This window comes from Otolemur garnettii, unplaced genomic scaffold (genome assembly GCF_000181295.1).
Source record: "Otolemur garnettii isolate 467f Iridium unplaced genomic scaffold, OtoGar3 scaffold00111, whole genome shotgun sequence".
In the NCBI taxonomy this organism is placed as follows: Eukaryota; Metazoa; Chordata; class Mammalia; order Primates; family Galagidae; genus Otolemur; species Otolemur garnettii.
The window spans coordinates 1,601,145-1,609,204 of NW_003852506.1; positions in this window are offsets into that span (position 1 = coordinate 1,601,145).

An 8,060-nucleotide genomic window follows, 5' to 3' on the forward strand; every position below is an offset into this window, starting at 1 on the left:
CAGAGGTCTGAAGCCTCCCTGTCATATACCTGGGAAGGCACGCCACCAGCCCTGCTGTTGTGGGCTTACCCATGCCTACCTGGATTTTCTGGCAGCCCCATTAGATAGAAGTGTGTGATCAAGATCTCAGATCCTAACCCAGTTGTTTCCCACCTTGCCCTCCTCTGCACCCACAGTGCCAGGTTTAGATATGGTAGTCTCCAAGTTCAAGGTCATAGCTGTCCCACCACCCTGGAGCAGCAAGACTCAAGGCCTCATTGTCAAAGGCTGAAGTCTCTCTCTTTCATAATTATGGGAACATGTTAGAATAAGAGTACTCCAGTTTCAGATTTTTAATATGTTAAAGACTTTTGAAAGTCCTCTTCCTCTCTACAAAGTCTGGATCTGAAGACTATTGTCTTGCTGCAAAACCTATTTTGAATGTCAGAAACCTCCTTTCTCAGTGCATCCTGACATAACAATTCTGACTCTTGCCCAACCTCCCCCTAAGGGACAACAGATGGCTCAAACTGCACAAAGAAGACTGGGGGCAAGTTCTGCCCACAAAAAATGCCAAGGGTAAAAGAACTTAGTAGTTTGCAAAAATAAAAAACAAACAAATGAAACTCCAAAAATCCTATCCTATTGCATAAGCCTATTTCTGAGATTCATTTGAATGGTTGGCCTCAGGATTTGCTCCTGTTCTCAAAAGAATTGCACAACTACTTCAGTGAATAAGGATGGGCTCACCAGAAGCCCAAAGCTTGTTGCACCTGGTGTCTCCAGTGGATCTTTACTCTTCCCTCCATCTCCTCCTCCTGAAACTATCCTGTTAAGACACTATCACAGTCATCTGATGCCTCTCCAACGAGAGAACCAAGTACTTCTGACAATACCAGGAACTTGAGGGACAAAGTCTTTTCAGTGTCAGATATGAACAGATAGGGCTTGACTTAATAGTTTTACAAATCTATGACTAATCTCTTTTACCACATGATGGTATTATTTCCAGACTACTGGCCACAACCCTCTTAGAGACTCTGTAAAAGAGGGAAAATAATGGTGTGGATTCCTCAATGCCTTTCGTGTGCAGATACAGTCAGGAAAAGTCAGGGGAAACAAAAGAAAAACAGTGCAAGTGTGAGGCACTCGGATCATTTTCATTCACCAACTTCTCTGGGCACCACTTCAGAGAGAACTATTGTTATTTTTGATGTTGTCCTGCATTCATGGAGCAACTTAATTTTCAAAGAACTATCACATCTCTTCTCTCCTTTTATCACTCAAAGCCCCATGAGATGGAGACAGCAAGTGCAGTCCTCTCCTGTGACAGATGTCAGCTTCTGGGGCACACGGAGGTTGTTTAAGCTGCTCAAGGTGATCTGCTTCAAATAAACTCCAGTGACTCCAGAGCAAATTCTTTCTACTGTGTCACAAAAAGCCATGAGCCATTTGGACACAAATCTTCATAAAAAAGTGGAAAGTGGAATGGTGCTGCTGAGTGGGTTAGAGTGAGACAGTGACTGCCTATAGATTGTACTGAACTGAGCCCCGAGAAACTTGGGTCCTCACCCTGGCTGGGCCCAAGTGGCCATGTGAATTTGACAAGTCATCGATTCTCTCTCAGCCTTCCTTTCCCTGCCCGTAAGCTAGAAGTAACAATAACATCTGCTCTTCTTCCTGCACAGATTGGTTGAAGGCATCAGAAATAAGCCCGTAGGGTGCTGTGTTTATCGAGGAATTTTTGGACTCAGTCAGCCTTCAGAGTTGGTGCTATGACCACTCAATACCAATAACGATAACATGCCCATGCCCCAGATTTTTCCAGGCTCATTTTGGATAACAATTCTGGCATTTCTGCCTCTTTACCCCAGAAAAGAAAGGGGGAAGATTATGTACAGTCAATCTAAATCAGTCCTTTTCTTATTTATTTATTTATGACAGAGTTTCACCAATTCTTAGGCTCAAATGATCTTCTTGCCTCAGCCTCCCAAGTAGCTAGGACTACAGGTATGTCCCACCATGCCTGACTAATTTTTCTATTTTTAGCAGAAACAGGGTCTTCCTCTTGCTCGGGCTCCTGAGTTCAAGAAATCCTCCCACCTCAACCTCCCAGAGCACTAGATTACAGGTGTGAGCCACCACACCTGACCAAATTAGTCCTCTTATTCTTGCTTACAGATGATTGGAAAGAAAACATGATGTTAGTATGGTGGAGGACGGGGATATCGGGGGTTCTTGGTCTGTATATTAGGTCACTTTACAAAGCACTTTTACTTAATTTTCTCTTTTGATCATCACAGCAACCAAGTTGGTGAGCAGCACAGACAGCACCACCCAGACACAGAGATTGAAGACTGGAGCTGATGAATGGATGGTGTGACCTGACCACTCGGTACTGAATTCAGGTCTCCAAAGCACTTCCTAGGCTCTCCTCCTACTCCTAGGGCTTAGATTAGATTTGGGATTGAAATTCTTCGTGCTTGAATCAAAAGATTTAAGCAACTTGAACAAAGGCATCTTTCTGAAACGCAGCAACAGTCACCATGGCTATTCCTAGAGCACTTGGCATTTACAGAGTGTCAATTTGGGTCTCAGCATTGTGCTAGGACCCAAAAGGCATGTTGAAGTAAAGTGACCAGTGGCTTCCTTGGCCTACACGTCTATTAATGGGAACCAGACAAATGAATGAAATCTCAGCGAATGGTTTGAGCCAGAACCCCAGGCATGTCAGACACTAAAGAAACATGATGAAATATTGAGAGTGTGAATCAATTAGTTAAAATTAATTAATAAGAAACATAATGTTAAATGCTAGCTTGTATGATTCGGGATAAAAATGATATAGGGAGTTAGATAAAAAATAAAGCAATAAAAGTGAATGATGTCAGGGGAAGTGTTATGAGAAGGAGGGATCTAACTGGATGTGGCGGGCGCCTAACACATCAACACACCTCTCCTCCAAACAAAGAACACAAAGGACCTAATTAGCCCCACCCTTGAAATTCACGCCAAAGGACCCTAACCTGCCAAAACCACCCAGGCGAACTATGGAATTTGCCCACCTCCTAGAGCCCCATATGGAAGGGGTCTTTAACTGCTCCCAGTGCAGATGTCATATTTGCCCTGCCCAGGTAAACACTTTCCCTTTTCAATAAACCTGACCTGTACTTCTCCGCTCCAGCTTCATCTCTGGGCACCATCACACCACCTCTCATTAATAGATTAGTAAAGATTTTATATTGAGAGAAAAAAAATGAAGATAGGCTTAGCAAGAGGAAAGAAAACCAAATCCTAGGGAGAAGAATGAGACCTGTCTGATGGTGTGCTGGTCAACATTCAACAACCCGCTCTTGAAGGGTTCAGGGAGAACCCCCGACTTTTGGCATTTGAGAATTTCCAATGACATAAATACTCCCAACATGGCCAATTTCAAGCTACCAGTGTGACACGTCCAAGTGGGGAGTCAGTAGTAGGTAAACTTAGCTGCCATGGCTGCTCCCCCCACGGACAGACATGACGTTAGGAACACAGGCAATAGTAACATCGAGGCAGCTATGAGTTTTAAGTATTCATTAACCTTTTAAACATCCTTCACTTACTCTACTTTTGAAAAAATCCATCCTAGAGAGAGAAGTTTATATAATTACTTTGTTAAAACGGCTGTGTTCATCAACTGGTTCACAAACTTCCTGAAAATGCAGCCCACGCTCTCACAAGCCAGTGGAAGACAGTTCAGGCACACCATTATTGCCATGTACAAAGCAGGGAAACCAGTCTCGGGAAGGGTTCATGCTACAGGTTAGAGGGAAATTAATTCACTTCATGGAGCTAGATTAGAGGGCAGGAAAGGAGGAACCTGGTGTAGACAGAATGCAGCAGGACATGGAAGGCATTGGGTACCAGAGCCAGAATGGGCTGGCAGGAGTGTGCGCTCAAAGGCTGTGCAGTAAGGGGAACGTGAAGTGGGCATGGCAAATCCAGTAGGGATGGGAGTCTAAGCTGAGAGGCATTTTGAAAATAAACCCCTCAAAACTCAGTGTGCAGATTTGGGATGAGAAGAGCCAATGAAAGATGCTGGGAGTAAGTCCATGACTGAGCAAGTTGTAGCTTAGATGATGGGCTGACCCAAACGACCTGGGCAGGAAGGTGAGTTCTTGAACCCACTGGGAGGGAGGCAACAGCCAAGGGACTATAACCATGGCAGGTCAGGTCTGCAGCAGTGAAACTCTGGACAACTGTCAGGAGATACGGGAGCCTGGGAGAGAGGAATGGGATCGAAAATGTCAACGTAGGAGTTTCACCCCAGAATGGGCAGAAGCAACCTTGAGATGAATGAATTCTCCAAGAGACACACGCAGAAAGAAGGCTTAAGCTTTGGCACAGACTGGCATTTGGAAAGGGGGTGGAGAAACACAGATAATTCCAGATAAGAAGTCAGCAGAATGGAAGAAAACCAGAGAAAAGGGTCACAGCTATCAAGATGGAGCAGTTTCCAAAGAAACTGCGGAGAAGACTGTATCAAATGCATTAGGGCCATTGTCAAGGCTAAACCAGAGAAAAGCAAGTTCTGCTTTCCCAGAAAGAAAAAGTAACAGTAATGGAATTTAATTACACCCCTTGCAGAGAAGTAAATTCTTCTATTTCAGGTGGAAGCTGTTCTCTTGGCCTGGCTCACCTAGACTGTGCCTCACTATTGTACCTCACTTTGCTTTTGTAGACACAGGCTGTGTTGTGAAGAGAGGTGCCCAGTCAGTAAATGTAACTGTGTACTGGAACTTCTCACTGCACTAAACAAGTTCGGGGGGGGGGGGGGGGGGGTAATTTTTTTTTTTTTTTTTTTTTTTTTTTTTGAGATAGAGTCTCACTTTTTTGCCCTCAATAGAGGCTGTGGTGTCATAGCTCACAGCAACCTCAAACTCTTGGGCTCAAGGGATCCTTTTGCCTTAGCCTACCAAGTAGCTGGGACTGCAGGCTCCCACCACAACACATGGCTATTTTTAGAGACGAGGTCTCGCTCTGGCTCAGGTTGGTCTCAAACTCATGAGCTCAGGAGATCCACCCACCTCGGCCTCCCAGAGTGCCAGATAACTTCTTAACAGTCAACAATGCTTTCAAAACCTGAGATCATCAAAGTTAAAATCTTAATGAGTATCTAAAAGTAGAGTATAAATATTACATATGCAGCCTCGGAGACATTTTTCTACCCTAGGAATATAAATTTTCAATCTGTGGAATAATCTGAGGCTACATTGATTCCAGTTGTTTCCTTTGAAAAGATTGTCCATGAAACCTAAAAACACAAGTCTTGCTCCTTTAGAGGAAATCTTTTTCAAATATCCCAAAACAATAAAGTATAAATACAGCAGTCTTCCTAAAGGAATGTGCTGTGTATGTCCAATGTCTGTTACAAATGCCAGAGATAACCTATGTTCAGTCTTTAGGGATTGCTACATAAATAATGAGCCCTCTTAAAAATGCAAATGCCAATTCAATTGTATTTTCATAGCTCTTATTTTGGATTATGTCTATTGAGAGAGAAAATAGATCTCAAGCCAAGCAAAGAGAAAGATAATACTCTACACATCGTGTTTAATTTAACATATTTAACAGAAATAACAAAAGCAAAGCTTACTCTAGGGCTTTATTTCCAAATTTTGGTAATTCTGACAATTCCTTTGTTTCATGAAGTGCTGAAAATAATAGCACGAATATTTACATTCTTGTTTTATTTTGCAGTGCCTCTCATCATTTTCCCTTTTTGCGTAGCCCTACATATCTCTTCTTTCTTTTATTTCTAAATCTTCAGAAGGACAACCCATGACCATAGATTTTTTTTTTCATTTTTGTACTTAAATGGGAAAATCTTTCTGATATATATTAAAACCACCCACATGTTACTGCACCAGGATTTAATTAAGGGAAGATCTTTTTCTTTTCTGATTCCATCTCCCTAGCTACATGGATTGTGCCACAATCAGGAGAACAACAGGAGAAATGAATAAAAATGACAAAACTATTTGTTGGCAGGGCTTGGGGGAAGGAGACGCACTCAACTTTGCTGATGGCACCATAAACTGAAAAATAAAAAATCTTTTTAAGAACAATTTTGCAATATGTGACAAGTCATAAAAATGATCCTACTCTTTGACCCAGTAGGTCTGTTTGGAGGAAAGCATCCTGAGGAATAATTCCAAGGAAACAAACATATTTGTAAAAAAAGATGTTTTGAGCCCTGCCATATATTAAAATGAATAACTGGAAACAGCCCAAGTTTCCAACTGTGAGGAAATGGTTTAGGCAGACTGTGTCTATTAATATAATGGCATATTAAGTGGTCACTAGGAGTGACAATTATAGAGATGATTGTGACATCTGGAAAGTATCAAGCAAAGTCATTCTGAATGGAAAGAGTAGAAAACAGACAGACGGACACAGTAAAAGGTAAAAGGTCACACTTCTGTAGGAGGCAGGAGGTGAGGAACTAGTGAAGTAGCTGGCTAGGTTTCCTTAGCTTTTATTTCATTGTGGCTATTTTTTTTAATTTCAGAATTTTAGGGAATACACATGTTTTGTTTACATACTTTGTTTCTATGCAGATTAAGTCAAAATTATAAGTGAGCCCTTCACCCAGACAGTGTGCACTGTACCCGATAGGTGTGAATTTACCCATCTCCTCATTCCCCCAGCTTGACCGTCATTGAGATTTACTTCCATATGTGCACTTAAGTGTTGATGGATTCGTTTCAACTTGGTATTGGTACATGTGTTTGTTTCTCCATTCCTGTGAAGTTTCCTTAGAAGAATGGTCTCCAATCCCATCCAAGTTGCCACAGAATATACTAGATTGCCATTTTTATGGCAGTATGCCTACACCACATTCCATTAATCTATTCATATATTGGTGGGCAACTGGGTTGTTTCCACATCGTTGCAATTGTGAATTGTGCTACTATAAACATTCAGGTGCAGTTGTCCTTCTAATAAAATGACGTTTCTTCCTTTCTGTATATACCCAGCAGTGGAATTGCTGGATCAAATGATAGGTCTACACTGGGTTCTTTGTGGTATCTCCAAACAAGTTTCCATAGAAGTTTGCACTGTTTGCAGTTGCACCCATAGCATATAAGAGTTCTGTTCTCTCCACATCCATGCCAGCATCTGTTCTTTGGGGACTTATTAATGCAAGCCATTCTCATTGGAGTTAGGATATCTCATTGTGCTTTTGATTTGCATTTATCTAATGATTACAGACACTGAGCATTTTTTTCATAAGTTCGTTGACCATTGGTATATCATCTTGCATTCTAGATGAGCCTGTTTAACCTTGCAATTGAGTTTATAAATCCAACAACCTATAACTCAACTTGTAGGCAGCACACTCTCTGGGAGAGGCAATTCCAGAAGATGGAGGAAAGGGGGAGGTGAGTATAGTTTAAGAACAATGCAGTGTTTTGCCCCCATTGTTTTTGTGTGTGTGTTTACATACATATGTGATAATACATAATTTATTTTGAATCTCAAATAATATTTTTAAAGGATGTGAAGTTTGTATATTTATCAAAAGCAGGGCTTTAAACAGTTAAGAAAAAGTTCCCTCTTTTAATTCATAACTTAACCTATTTAATGTCACTTAAATTAGATCTCCAGACAGTCCATTGAAATATTCTATATTAAAGCAGTCTAGCCTTCCACAACTACCTTAAGCTGCAGCTATCACCCAAAATAATTGCCTGTCCAGCATTTGCCAGGAAGGATTTATATGAGGTAAACAGACTGATGCTTTGTCTCACTGAGATGGCAAGATGGCTGTGTACTTCAAGGCAATTTTTTTAAAGTGATTTAAAATTTTACTGAGGGGGAAAAGTGGACAAAACGGAGGACCAAACAGTCTCTATGAGTGAGACTAAAATGTCTCATTGTTTTGTCATACCTTTAATGCAATTTCTGCAATAGCCAACCTACAGCCTCCTCTGAGTCCTGCTGCATCAGGGTCTGTCTGTCTCTAGATCTTCCACTGCCACCTCTGGTGACTTCTTTCCTCATTGTCCCCAATCTAAATAAAACTAACCATGGGTCCT